This window comes from Panthera onca, chromosome B2 (genome assembly GCF_046562875.1).
Source record: "Panthera onca isolate mPanOnc1 chromosome B2, mPanOnc1 haplotype 2, whole genome shotgun sequence".
Lineage (NCBI taxonomy): Eukaryota > Metazoa > Chordata > Mammalia > Carnivora > Felidae > Panthera > Panthera onca.
Window position 1 is genome coordinate 147,957,335 of NC_138343.1, and position 14,293 is coordinate 147,971,627.

The following is a 14,293-nucleotide window of genomic DNA, read 5'->3' on the forward strand; positions in this document are numbered from 1 at the left end:
CTGCAAGGAGGAAGTTGAGTCTGAGAGAGGTTGTGTAACTTTTTACCAAGAATTATCTTTAGATCCTCTAAAAGAGCTGCGTTGGCATGATATTCTGTATAAATGTAATTTTAAAATGATGCCAAAATTAAATGCTTGACAATAAATCTAACAACATGTGCAAGGCATGTATGAGGAAAACTACAAAACTCTGACGAGCAAAATCAAAGAAGAACTAAATACATGGAGAGACATTCCATGTTCATGGATAGGAAGCCTCAATATTGTCAAGATGGCAACAATTCCCAAATTGATCTACAGATTCAGTACAATCCCAGCAAAACTCTCAGCAAGTTAGTTTGTGGCTATTGACAAATTGATTCTAAGCCTTATATAGAAAACAAAAGACCCAGAAGAGTCAACACAATAGCGAAGAAGAACAAAGGTGGAGGACTGACACTACCTGACTTCAAGACTTACTATAAAGCTACAGGAATCAAGACCATGTGTCGTGGCAAAAGAATAGACAAACAGATCCATGGAACAGAACAGAGAGCTCAGAAATAGGCTCAATAAATATAGTCAACTGGTCTTTGGCAAAGGAGCAAAGACGGTCCTTTTAACCAACGGTGCTGGAACCATGGACACCCATGTGCACAAAAATGAATCTAGACACAGATGTTACACCCTTCACAAAAACTAATCCAAAATGGATCAGAGACCATGTAAAATGCAAAGCCTACATGTAAAATGCAAACCCTAAAACTCCTGGAAGATAAAGCAGGAGAAAACCTAAATGAACTGATGACTTTTTTTAGATACAGCACCAAAGGCATGATCCCTGAACAAACAAAAATTGGTAAGCTAGACCTCGTTAAAATGAACAACTTCAGGGACGCCTGCGTGGCTCAAGTCTGTTGAGCATCCGACTTCGGCTCAGGTCATGATCTCACAGTTCGTGAGTTTGAGCCCCGTGTCGGGCTCTGTACTGACAGCTCAGAGCCTGGAGCCAGGTTCAGATTCTGTGTCTCCCGCTCTCTGTGGCCCTCCCCCACTCACACTCTGTCTCTCTCTGCCTCTCAAAAATAAAGAAACGTAATAAAAAAAAAATGTTTTTTGAAATGAACAACTTCAGCTCTGCAAAAGTCAGTGTTAAAAAAATGAGAAGACAAAGCACAGACTGAGAGAGTCTACTTGCAAATAACACATCGGATAAAGGACTGCTATCTAAAATATACGAAGAACCTTAAAACTCAAGGAAACAAACAATCCGATTAAAAGGCCTTAACAGATACTTCACCAAAAAAGACATGTGGAAGGAAAAGAAACCTATGCAAAGAGGCTCAGCACCATACGGTCATCAGGGAAATGCAAATTAAAAGAAAAAGCAACGAGATGCCACAACAGACATATTAGGAGGACCCGAATCCAGAACACTGACAACACCAAATGTTGGTGAGGGTGTGAAGAAACAGAAATTCTCATTCATTGCTGGTGGAATGCAAAGCGGGCTCAGCCCCTCTGGCAGTTTCTTACAAAACTAAGCATAATCTTATCATATAATCCAGCCGTCGCGCTCTCTGGTATTTACTCAAAGGAGTTGAAAAGTTATGTCTCTACAAAAACCTGCATGCAGATGTTTATAACAGCTCTGTTCATAACTGCCAAAACTTGGAAGCCACCCAGATAGTCTGTAGTAGGTGAATGGATAAATAGACTGATACAGCCAGACAACGGAATATTGTTCAGCACAAAAAAGAAAGGAGCTATCAAGTCATAAAAAAGCATGGAGGAACCTCAAAGGCCTATTACTACCTGAAGGAAGCCAGTCTAAAAAGACGACCCACTTTCTGAAGAGGGGCGGATGTAGTGAACTGATTTGAGTTTACGGAAGGGTGTGTGCCGATGGTGTTGTTGAACGTATGGTGTATATTTCGCCTTTTCAAAATCCAACAAATTCTGAATTTGGCAGGATATCGAGCCCCAAGGGTTTTGGGTATGGGACTGTGGGCTTGCAGAGTAGAGATTCTGATCCACAGTCGGAAAGAACAGGAGCTCGGTGGTCAGGCTGCCTGGGTTCCCGCCCTACCATTCGCTACCACACGGCTTGTCCTCACCCAGCCACGCCAAACCTCCTTCCATTGACCATAAACAGAATGGAATGATACCAGCCTTGCCTTCCACCCGGGATTATTATGAATGTCAAATTAAAACAGCAGATGAAAGCCTATAAAGTGACTCATAAAAAGATTTCATTCCAGAGTTACATGTTTGGACCAATGGAGAAAGACAAGGAGTCGTATTTATTTCTGATAAATTATTTCCCGGCCCTTTCTGCCATGATTTCCATATTCTTGAAATTCTGATTCACCGAACAGGGTTTAAAAGTTTTAAATTTCCTTACATAGGAATACAATAAAGCAGAAACCAAAATCTAACATCTATAACAACTTGTGCATACAGTCGGTTCGGGTTCTTCATTGCCAAAAACAAACCAAACTGAAACGAAACGGAGCAAAAAGAAAAACCAAACCCATGTGGAAAAATGACTGTAGCAGAGTGAACAATAAGCCAGTCCACGACGAACAGAATGTCAAGAAAGGTCTTTAATATCCCCCATCGCGTGGGCGAGACTAGCTGTGGCATTAGCTCTGTTCCTCTGCTTGTGCCCCGATAAATCTGGCATTATGTGGTAACTGACAAAGGAAATGTCGAGGCTCGCTGCCCTATTTCTACAGATGATCCTTGGCATCAGAAAGATGAATAAATCACACGATGAAAATGGACTCTCTGCGTGCATCTACCCTTCCGTAAAGGGACTGAGAGTTTACAAAAATGCCTATTTCTGGTTGTCTGTTCAAACAAAAGAATAAACACTGCCAGGGTCAACATTACAAGCAGAAAGAGAGAAAATAAGCAAGGAATGAATCCTTTCCATCATCGAGTGTTCCAGTGCCCTGTGCCCGGCTCCTGAAACATTGAATCCGTAAATATCTGGTGGCTGAGTGAGTCAATCGGATAACGACGGGGGGTGGGGGCGATCTCTTCCCTGCTGTTCTGCCCCAAATGATGGAATTCAGGGCATTCTTATTTTTTATCCTTAAGGTGGTACGCATTTTAACCGGGGTTGGAGATCTCGTTATGGAAATCAGGATTTCAGATTTGGCAGAGGTCAAGAACAATTTAGAAACCAACTGGTGTATCATTGATACTGTTGTGCAGGAAAATCGCCCAGAGAGGAGTGAGTACAAGATCAGTCTTGCATGATGGGGGAGGGCTGGGTAGGAGGGAGTCCTGAGTCACCCAGCTTGGGGCTTGCATGTCACGCAAGTTTCTTTTTTTTTTTTTTAATTTTTTTTTTAATGTTTATTTATTTTTGAGACAGAGAGAGACAGAGCATGAACAGGGGAGGATCAGAGAGACAGAGACACAGAATCTGAAACAGGCTCCAGGCTCTGAGCTGTCAGCACAGAGCCCGACGCGGGGCTCGAACTCACGGACCGCGAGATCATGACCTGGGCCAAAGTCGGCCACTTAGCCGACTGAGCCACCCAGGCGCCCCCATGTCACGCAAGTTTCAACCAGAGTGAAGGGGGGCAGGGGCCGGAGAGCTCAAAGCAGGTGCTGAGGTCCTGGCTGCGTGACGTCATCTAGAGACTGGTCTTTGAGTACTGTATTTGGCTTTCCAACTTCAAGTTCTATTTCTTGCGCTCACAGTCTGATAGAAGTACGAAAAAACATACAGGATAGGAAATACAGGAAAAAATATATAGTTGTTTGCACCAGCCCACTTTATTCCCTTTTACGCTGTGTCTGGGGAGAAGCTGTGGCCCACGGGGTGCGAGGGTGGTGCAGCGGGGGCGTCCGACACCCCACTTGTGGCCCGAGCTCATTCTGCTGACCTGCTTCATGCCATCCAAGTCCCTTTGCCTGCCTCATACCTCACACCTCATGCCTCCCAAAGCTGTCTGTCTCCGTGGCAGAACCAGCCCCTGGTGAAAAACCTAGAGTCGTCTTTCAGCTGAGTATCTATTGATTGTTTGTTACGTCCTCACTCTGCTAGTCCCCTTAGAGGGCTTCGTGTTTAACAGGGCTGGTACTGTCTCGGGGCTTAGGAATCCTTCCGTCTGTTGAGAGAGAGGCAGCCAGAGCAGGGGTTAAGATGTGCTCTGGAGGCAAGCTGCTTGGGTTTGAAATTCATCACCTCCAATTCCTAGGGAGCGTGGAGCTTTCTCACGGGTGGGCATGTGCTGGACATGGGCAGAGGGCTGAGAAGGAAGCCCCCAGAGGGGTGATGGTCACGCTACGCTAGGGACAGTGACGAGCCGGGGGTGGGGGGGGAACAGCGGTGGAGTAGTAATGACAGTTCTGGCTGCCAATGGTAGGAACCCGACGTAAGAAGCACAAAAACCTGGAGGGAAAATTCAATGACCCAGTTACAGGAAGCACAGAATAACTGGAATGAGAAACTCAAACGGTCTCCAGACACTCTCACCTCTTGGTTCTCTCCGCTTGGCGGCTACCTCCTCCTTCCCGCAGGAGACCTGAGCGCTCCAGGTGGAAGAGAACAGGGCAGCTTGTAGCTCTGGAGTTCAGATCTAACTCTGCAGCCCCAAAAGAGGTTATCCCAGGGCCACAAGTCCTGAGAAGACATTCTCCGGCCCAGGAGGATCAAGGGCTCACCCCTGGACCAAGGCGCTGTGAACAGGAGGCTCACGTTTCTACTGGAGCTGCTGGTTTGCAACGAGGGGAAGGCAGAAGGATGTTGAGGATGCTTCCGAGAAGAAGAGACAGCTGGGGGCAGCCAGTCCGGAGAACCTCCACCCACCCGCACCCACACCCCCCACAGCTGTGATAAGCCAGACACAACGCTGGACTCTGAGATAAGGTCAGCTGGGGGTGGCCCTGGGTTTCAGGTGGAAGAGCACAGGGGCAGCGTGACGTCGCGAGGCCGTAGGTGCCTGTCACCTCCCGTAACCAGCCGCAGAACGCACCAACGTGGGCACAGACAGCACGTCCTTGCCACACAGCGCCACCCGGTCGCTGCGCCTCGCGTGAACCGAGGAACGCCGGCTCTGGAAACAGGAGAACCGGACTCGGGTTCTGACTCCGCCGGCGAGGTTGGAAACACAGCTTCAGCGCTGAACCTTCAGTTTCCTGATGTGTAAAGTGACAGACGCCCCCTGATCGTCTCACAGGGATCTGGCCGTGGCCGGGACGGCACAGGCGCAATGTTCCTATCTGCCAGAAGAGGAGTGGAGCAAGCCCACCCGGCCCGACCTGCCCGGCAGCTTAGGGATGACGTTTCCCTGCTGTGGATCGATCGGATCGGATCGTTGAAGGGGAGTGATACAGACACGCCAACCCGGTAGCGTCCATCCCTCCTCACACCTGCTCCCAGAGGCCGGGCTTCTCAGCCCCGTTTTCCAGGGAGGACACTGTTGCCACAAGGCGGTCTGGCTAATGAAGGGACAACTGTCCCGCCTTCCCCGCGCCCTCCTGCTCCCTGCAAACTTGCATTGACTCACTCCCCTCCAGCTCCCCCTCCCCCGGCAACCCGCTTTCCTCCCAGACTCCCCTTCTGGTGAGAAGCCAAAGCGGAAAAGGAGGAAGAAGGAGAAACTGAAGAAAGCCACGAAGTTTAAAATCACGTTACACCCTTGCAGACCTGCCCTCCCCCCCCCCCCCCCGGGACGTGTCCCTCTGTGTTCGCTGGGGGGTAGCAACCCTGGAATGAGATGCATCAGGCAGACACGGCTGCTCCCGGGTTGCTCCTGCAGCTCCCGCCAGACTGCGATTCAGTGACTTGGCCTTGCGTGCTTCCCACCCCGGCTGCAAGGTCATTGAGGTAAGGCTCTGAAAACACCCTGTCCCCACCCCCAGGGCCGGATATGGAATCTGCTGCAAGAAGGGTTTCTCTAGGGGGCGCCTGGCCGGCCCAATGGGTAGAGCACGTGAGTCTTGATTTCGGGGTCCTGAGTGCAAATTCCACCGTGGGTGCAGAGATTACTTCAAAATAAAATCTCTAGGGGCGCCTGGGTGGCTCAGTCGGTTGGGCGGCCGACTTCGGCTCAGGTCATGATCTCGCGGTCCGTGGGTTCGAGCCCCGCGTCGGGCTCTGTGCTGACGGCTCAGAGCCTGGAGCCTGTTTCAGATTCTGTGTCTCCCTCTCCCTGACCCTCCCCCGTTCATGCTCTGTCTCTCTCTGTCTCAAAAATAAATAAACGTTAAAAAAAAAAATTAGGGGCGCCTGGGTGGCACAGTCGGTTGAGCGTCCGACTTCAGCCAGGTCACGATCTCGTGGTCTGCGAGTTCGAGCCCCGCGTCAGGCTCTGGGCTGATGGCTCGGAGCCTGGAGCCTGTTTCCGATTCTGTGTCTCCCTCTCTCTCTGCCCCTCCCCCGTTCATGCTCTGTCTCTCTCTGTCCCAAAAATAAATTAAAAAAAAAAAAAAATTAAAAAATAAAATAAAATAAAAAATAAAATCTCTAAAAAAACAAAACAAAACAAAAACAGAAGGGTTTCTAAAATGAATAGCTGGCTGAAATAATAATATTAAAGATGTTTACTAGGTTGTCTGATGCCATTCATCTCTATTTATATTTACTAATCTGCGGTTAATACTGTATTCAGAAACGTATTAACAGTGGCACTGTTTTAAAAAAATTTTTTTAAGTTTATTTATTTATTTTTGAGAGAGAGAGACAGAGTGAGCAGGAAGGGTCAGAGAGAGAGGGGGAGAGAGAGAATCCCAAGCAGGCTCCACACTGTCAGCACAGAGCCCGAGGTGGGGCTCGAATTCACAAACCGTGAGATCATCACCTGAGCCGAAACCAAGAGTCGGACGCTTAACTGACTGAGCCACCCAGGCGCCCCTAAAAATCCTTTTTAAAAAACTCCCGAAACACAAGTTACTAATATAAAATCCAGGAGGGAACTTTTTAAAAGAAACATCTTTTGAATACAACAAATTATATTTGGCAAAAATGTATGTTTGTTACTACAAATGCAACCATCAAAGATGAGATAGAAAAATGTTTCTGATATATTAGTAAAAAGTAGATAAGTGTATGCATGATTCGAATTCATTTTTTGTTAGAAAAATAACGAATGAAGGAACCACAAAGATCTATAGCAAAATGTTCTAACAGGATTATTATCACTGATACAAGATTAAGGATGCTTTTATTTTAATTTTTACTTATTTATATTTCAAAACTCTCCTCCAGTGAACAGATACTAATTTTCATAGAAAAGAACAGTGGGAATCTTTTGTAAACTCCCACAAATCACCAGTTCAAAAGTTCATCATAAGTGACCGTTTGTTTTCTCTCCTTTCTCCCGTATTTTTTAAAAATTTAAAAAATTTTTTACTTCGTTTTGAGAAAGAGACAGAGTACAAGCAGTGGAGGGGCAGAGAAAGGGAGACACAGAATTGGAAGCAGGCTCCAGGATCTGAGCTGTCAGCACAGAGCCCAATGCAGGGCTGGAACTCACGATCCATGAGATCACGACCTGAGCCGACGTCTGATGCTCGCTCCACCTGCTGAGCCACCCAGGCGCCCCTCCCTGTATTTTCTGAGCTCTAGATTTGTTTGTGTTTCCTAAAAATGCATGTTATCAGCTCCCTAATTAAATGTAAACCTTAAATTTCTCCGGCTTATTTAAACTTGAGCGTGCGGGCAAGTGAAAACCAGTCCCGGGGCTCAGCGCATCATGGCAGAAAGATGCCACTCGGCAGGTGCGTGGTTCCGGACTCCCCAGGACTCTTGCTTCTGCAGGGTGACTTGTATCTAGCATTTCACCGGCACAGGAGATCGCTTAGAAAAAGCAGTAGATAAATAAAAAGTCAAGAAGGTAAATAACATAGTCATGAATCCAGGACTTAAATTCCTTAATCGTGTTTCAGGTGGACTCTCCCTGAAACATTCTCTCATAATCGTGCTGCATTTGGTTTAAAGAAACCCTGCGGGGGCGCCTGGGTGGCGCAGTCGGTTAAGCGTCCGACTTCAGCCAGGTCACGATCTCGCGGTCTGTGAGTTCGAGCCCCGCGTCAGGCTCTGGGCTGATGGCTCGGAGCCTGGAGCCTGTTTCCGATTCTGTGTCTCCCTCTCTCTCTGCCCCTCCCCCGTTCATGCTCTGTCTCTCTCTGTCCCAAAAATAAATAAAAAAAACGTTGAAAAAAAAAAAAAAAAAAAAAAAGAAACCCTGCGGTACTCCTGATATTCCTATTCACTGCAGCGATATGCAGTAGGCTTCAAACGTGGGTAAATACTAAGGTCTGGCGAGTGGATAAAATAAATTTAAGACAGGCTATTTTGTAATTGAGAATCAATACACATTATAATCTTATTCTATTAGGCTTGAATGAATGCCGTCAACATTTTAATCTCAGAGGCTACTCAAAGATGGCTAAAAGCTACTTATTAAGTGCTAACGAGCTGGATTAAAACAAATGTTTATCATCTATGGCATTATAAATCTATTCACACCTCCGACAACTGCAAAGTAGTTAAGACCACACCATGCCTGCAGATAGCAGGCAGCTGAAAAAAATACGGAGTGCATTTTGTCCAGGACAGAATCTTAGAACCAGCTTTGTAAAGGGGATCATGAGATCACGACCTGAGCCAAAATCAGGAGTCAGACGCTTAACCAACTGAGCCACCCAGACGCCCCTCATTGTAGTTTTGATCCGTATTTCCCCGATGATGAGTGACATTGAGCATCTTTTCATGTGTCTGTTGGCCATCTGTGTGTCTTCTTTGGAAGAACGTCTATTCGTGTTCTGCTCATTTTTTAATTGGATTATTTGTTTTTCTGAGTGTTGAATTTTACAAGTTCTTTATGCATTTTGGAGACTAACCCTTTATCGGATACGTCACTTGCCAATATCTTCTCCCATTCCGTCAGGTGCCTTTTAGTTTTGCTGATTGTTTCCCTCTCTGTGCAGAAGCTTTTAATTCTGATGCAGTCTCAATAGTTTATCTTCGCTTTTGTTTCCTTTGCCTCAGGAGACGTATCTAGAAAAAGTTGCTACCGCCAATGGCAGAGGAATGACTGCCTGTGCTTTCTTCAAGGACTTTTATGGTTTCGGGTCTCACAGTTAGGTCTTTAATCCATTTTGAGCTCAAGAAATTGTTGAATAAGGAAATGCAGCACTGGAAATTATTTTTGAAAAGACCCAACGTCCCAGCCAGCCTTAAGATCACGGGCGAACAAGTACATGTGTACCATCCAGAATATCTTTGTGTGTGTGTGTGTGTGTGTGTGTGTGTTTACATCTTTCCCACTGCTCCGCTGCAAAGGACTTATTTATTTATTTATTTTTACTGAGTGTGCAGCAAGCCCGTTCAGATGAAGAGGAGAAGTATACCTGGGATGAAGGAAACCACTTCCTTTTCCATTGCATAAACCACAGCAAACAAACCACCAAATCCTCGAGCAGGTTACTGCACTTCTAGAAGAGACCCCGGAAGATAGTAAGTGCTCAGTAAACATTGTTGTGGATTTGGACAGCTTGATTTTTGATCTGTCTTCCCAAACGCCTAGCACATTCCCCCATCCTTCTCGCTCTCCCTCAGAAGTGCTGACCCTGGACAGAGGAATGAAGGTCCGGGGCGGGGGGTGGGGGGTCGGGGCTGGGATGGGGCAGGCGGTGGCCGTGGAGCCATGGAGTAGCTGTTACCTGCTCAGTCAGTGGCCACAGCCGAGAGGAAGGACGCAGATTCTAACAACAGATCCCGAGCCACATTCGTGACCCGGGCGAATGGTGCCTCGACGGTGGGGTTGGCCCCTCACGGCTCTGCCCTCACGTTCGATTTCGCTACATGCCTCTCCTCAGTGTGCGCCTCCCTTCCCTTTGCCCTGTTCAGAACAAACGTGAGAAGTCATTATCTTGACAGCGTGGCTAAAAGAATGGAAGCCACTTCCAGTGATGAAGCATTTAATGTTTTAATTACTGATAATTATGATGCTGCCTAGGAACGTGGAAGATGGCATTATTTAAACGTAGGAGACAAGTTTAAATTATGCTAATGTGTTTCAGCTTGCCTATGATTTGTGGGTTTTTTTTTTTGACAGAGTATAAAGACTCAGTCAGATAACTGACTTGGGTGAGTTGCTGGGTGGTTTCTCTGCGTGACAGCAATGACATTCTTGAGCTGAAGGCAGGCAGGTGCCATGAGGAGCCACCAGCCACGCAGAAGGTGGCCTCCGAAAGGTCAACTCCAGGCTTCAGCAAACCTGACGCTGTTCTGAGTTCGAAGTTTCCGAACTGGGCAAAAACTTTCCCTGTTAATCTCAGACCTCCAAACTTCGAACTTCTGCTTTAAAGGATACGTACGCATTCCAGTATGTTCAGACTCACGCACGGTGATCCTTTTAACTGCTGCACAAATTTTTGTTTCATTCCGTTGCTTAGTTTAAAAGTCCCACGGGATTTGAATTCGGAAATGCCTAAGTTCAGTCTGTGGTTCTACTACGTCAATGTCTGAGATCCTCAGAAAGTTACTTGCTCTCTTGGTCACTTCAAAAAGGCTGAGTCTTTCCCCAGGGGGTCACGAACTTAAATTTGGTAAAAGATGAAACAGAAAACAAACGAAAGAATCATTTGCAACGAAAAAACTGCATCTCAAAATATCAGATGATACGACCAAATGAAGTTTTGATTGGGATACTACTATATATTTAAGAAGCTTTGCTTTGGGCAAAGATTATGTAACTGTTATATAACTCACATGCACAACCATTAAAAACACTCTTTGCAAACAGCCTATGTTTACCCCATCATAATTCTCATCCAGATCTTCCAACGGCTTATTTATCTCAATTACGATTCCTGGCCTACTGTGAACCACTCGATCTGAATCTTCATCTCAGAGCAAGGAATGTAGCCTTCTTTGTATTTGCAAGTACCAGCCTGGTTCACAAACCTTTGTTAACATGTCAACATCACGAAGTGGTTGATAGGATTTGGGTATTTCTCGTAAGACGATCTGTGGCAGCATCGATCGTGGTGTTTTTCAGGGCAACCTACTGTCTTCCTTCTTGCAAAAAAAATTTTTTTTATTTCATTTTCACCCACCGCATTTTTTGCACACTGCTGCATATAGTCAGAAGGTGATCGTTCTATCGAAAGTACTGGTCCTAAATCTCTTGAGTCACAGAGGTGCTCCCTGCCTTTGGGTAGACAATGCCTTCAATTAGCCTTTTTTCTGCGGACGCGCTCAGAACAGCGAACTCTCTGGGCTGGTCTGTCAGTCTCCCGGAAGTGAGAGAGCCACGGGCAGGGAGACTGGGGCCCTTCACGTTTTTATGCTTCAACTTTTTCACTTGTTACAAAGGAAAAGTTACCCCCCCTCCCCCACACCAGCTGTCAGTTGCTCACGTAACTGCCAGCAGGCATGTGGCTGTGTACCCGGATTCCGTGTGCTAGTAATGTGCACGTTTCTGGACAAACTGAAACCTCTCTTTTAAAAATGTTTATTTCTGAGAGAGAGAGGGAGGGAGAGAATCCCAAGAAGCAGGCTCTGCACTGTCAGCTCAGAGCCCCATGTGGGGCTCGATCCCAGGAACGGTGAGGTCATGACCTGAGCTGAAATCAAGAGTTGGATGCTTCACCGACTGAGCCCGCAGGCACCCCTGAAACCACTTTTTATCATGGCTCAAATCTGGGCAACTTGCCCTGAGTCCTATGAGCCCGGCCCAGACCACTGCAGGGGACTCACTGCTCTCCCTGCACCTGCCCTACGGACCCTTCACCCCACCCACCCGTGACACGGCCAACTCCTCGCCCTGACTCAGAGCCTTTGCATTTGCTGTTCCTTCTTCCTGGAATGCTGTTCCTCCAGATGGTCACATGACTTGTGCAGTCACTTCATTCAGATCTCTGTCCAAATGTCATCCCTGGAGAGAGGCCCTGTCTCCTATCCAAAACACTGTACATGAACGACACCACCACACATGCCCACCTCGTCCCTCACTGGCCCTCATGCTTGCATTTTGTTTTCTTTTTCTTTCTTTTTTTTTTTCATGATACCCACGAACATTGACACTACATTCTAGTTACTTGTTCCATGTTTTACCGCTCGGCCCCATGCCGTGAGTTCTGGAGAACAGGGGCTCTGCCTCATTCATTTACGGCTGCATCCCAGGGCCCGCAGTCAAATGTGTTCCCAGAGCAGGGCTCAGGGCCTACGCATCTGTGACGCAGTGGATGAAATCAGACAGACCCTTCCCCTCAAGTTGCTTACGGTTCAGGAAATGAGACGGGCCAGCACGTGAGAAAAGTATTCCTGACAGGAGATCTGTAGTGAAGACCGAGAGAACCCGTATCCGTGAGCTATGCTCTGTGCTCTGAGCCCCCGGTCAAGCTGGTCACTTCCACGGGGTTCCTAAGTTTGGGTCCTTCTGGGTTCACGCCCACGGCGAGGACAGGGCATTCGGTGGCTGACTTAGGGCAGATCTGCTTTCTTGCCATCACGTCACACGTGGTAGCAGGGCCACATTCAAAGGTACCATGTGACCCACTGGCCACGGCCACTATAGGGGGAAGAGGAAGAACCCACAGTGCCCACATCCCGGGTGCCAGGCGGGTGTCAAACTCCTCCTTGCTCACCTGACTTAAATCCTAGGTTCAGGGGCGCCTGGGTGGCTAAGTCGGTTAAGTGTCCGACTTTAGCTCAGGTCATGATCTCACGGTTCATGAGTTCGAGCCCCGCATCGGGCTTTGTGCTGACAGCTGGGAGCCTGGAGCCCGCTTCTGCTTCTGTGTCTCCCTCTCTCTCTGCCCCTCCCCCGCTCACACTCTGTCTGTCTCTCAAAAATAAGTAAACGTTAAAAAAAAAAAAAATCCAAGGTTCAGCTTGTTGAAGTCACCAGCTCAAAGGCACCTAACCCAGAGGTGTAGACCTTTCCCCCCTGCAGGTAGGGTCCCCATCAACGGTGTTCGGATGAACAGAACTCCTTGTTATTGCCCCGGGGAAGATCTCAGCCACCACCACCTTCAACAGCGGACAAGAAACCTGACACGTGTGGTGGCCGAGTGGCTCTTTCTCGTCTCTCAGGGTCAAGTAGCTTTTAGCAGCACAAGAAAAGATGAAGTGATTTGAGGGCTTACGTCATCACTCCTGCAAGCGGGCCTCCAGCTGTGTGGTCCCCAAGCCCCGATTTAGATCAGCTGAAAATGGTCCAGCCGCATTGTGGTTCCTTGACATTTGAGAGAGGAAGCCTGACGTCCTAGGGCCCATCCCTTACGTCCAGTCTAAAGAAGATTCCAGCTGTGCTCCTCGGGCCATCCGGGCGGCCACAGAGGCAAGAGCAACACACACAAACTGCCCGAGAGGCTGGCCTGAGGCCCGCTGGGAGAATAGGGTGACCACAGACCCGCCCCGGGTGACCCTCCTGCTGGCCAGCTCAGAGCTAGTCAACTGCAGGAGGTCCGTGAGCGACCCTGCTGTGGCCCCCGCGGCCTGGGCATCCCCCGTGCAGGGGTCTGTCCTCCGGACACCCACCAGGGGTGGGAGGACCACCACCACCAGGAACACCTGCCTCTCAAACACCAACCCGGACGGAAGTCAAACCTCAAACCGAAAGGGCCAGAGGCATTCAACGCTCCCAACTTTCTATCTCTCCTCTTCTGTCTGCTCAATTTTCTTAGTAGGATCTTGCCTCAAAAATTAATGTCAAGAAACTTCTTTTGTCCTCAGGAACACTAAAACATTATATCATAATTTTGATCAGCAACACAATTTCAAAAGAGAAAGGATTCTCAAGCTCCTTAGAAATGAACCCCACACACCTCGGTTCCAATTTCCTGTTCTCACAGCACAAAAGGACAGTTTTGCACTGTGTCAGCCTTTGAAATGTCCTGTTTTTCTCCTCCTTTTTTCCTCAGGTTGTGTTTCTCACTCAGAGAGCCGATAAAACGTCCCCACTTTCCATTTTCCCTCCAAATACAACACACCGCTGTGGACTCCCAGGGAACGCGGCAGGTGCACGATTGGAGCCTTGTCCCTCTGTCCCCGAGGGCGCCCTGCCACGCCCTCTGAGTGTGCCTGCCCACACCGCCTGCGGGAGCCCCCAGGACCCTGTCCGCATGTCCCCGCCGGTCACATGTAGGCTGGGTCACACATGGGTCCCCCTGGCGCCTCCGGGGTCGGGCTGGAGCCGGGGACCCCGCAGACATTGTGCACCGCTGCCTGGGAGCCCCGAGGGGACAGGGCGGGGGAGGCACGGAGGGGGCGCCCAGGGGGCCTGGAGGGACAAGTGGCGGGGAGGGAGGGGAGGGAGTGGGCACGGAGAGAGCCGGGAGG

The 14,293-nt window shown here is 48.4% G+C and overlaps 1 protein-coding gene and 1 long non-coding RNA gene across 3 annotated transcripts in view; both read right to left on the reverse strand.

The window, feature by feature from the left end:
* PDE10A (phosphodiesterase 10A) overlaps positions 1-14,293 on the reverse strand; it is a 605,914-nt gene that overhangs the window by 441,734 nt on the left and 149,887 nt on the right. The window lies entirely within an intron of this gene.
* LOC132667834 (uncharacterized) lies at positions 9,917-12,671 on the reverse strand. Its single transcript, XR_009605394.3, has 2 exons — positions 10,828-12,671; positions 9,917-10,544 (listed from the first exon to the last, which is right to left on the reverse strand). It is a non-coding gene; the product is annotated as an uncharacterized LOC132667834 (long non-coding RNA).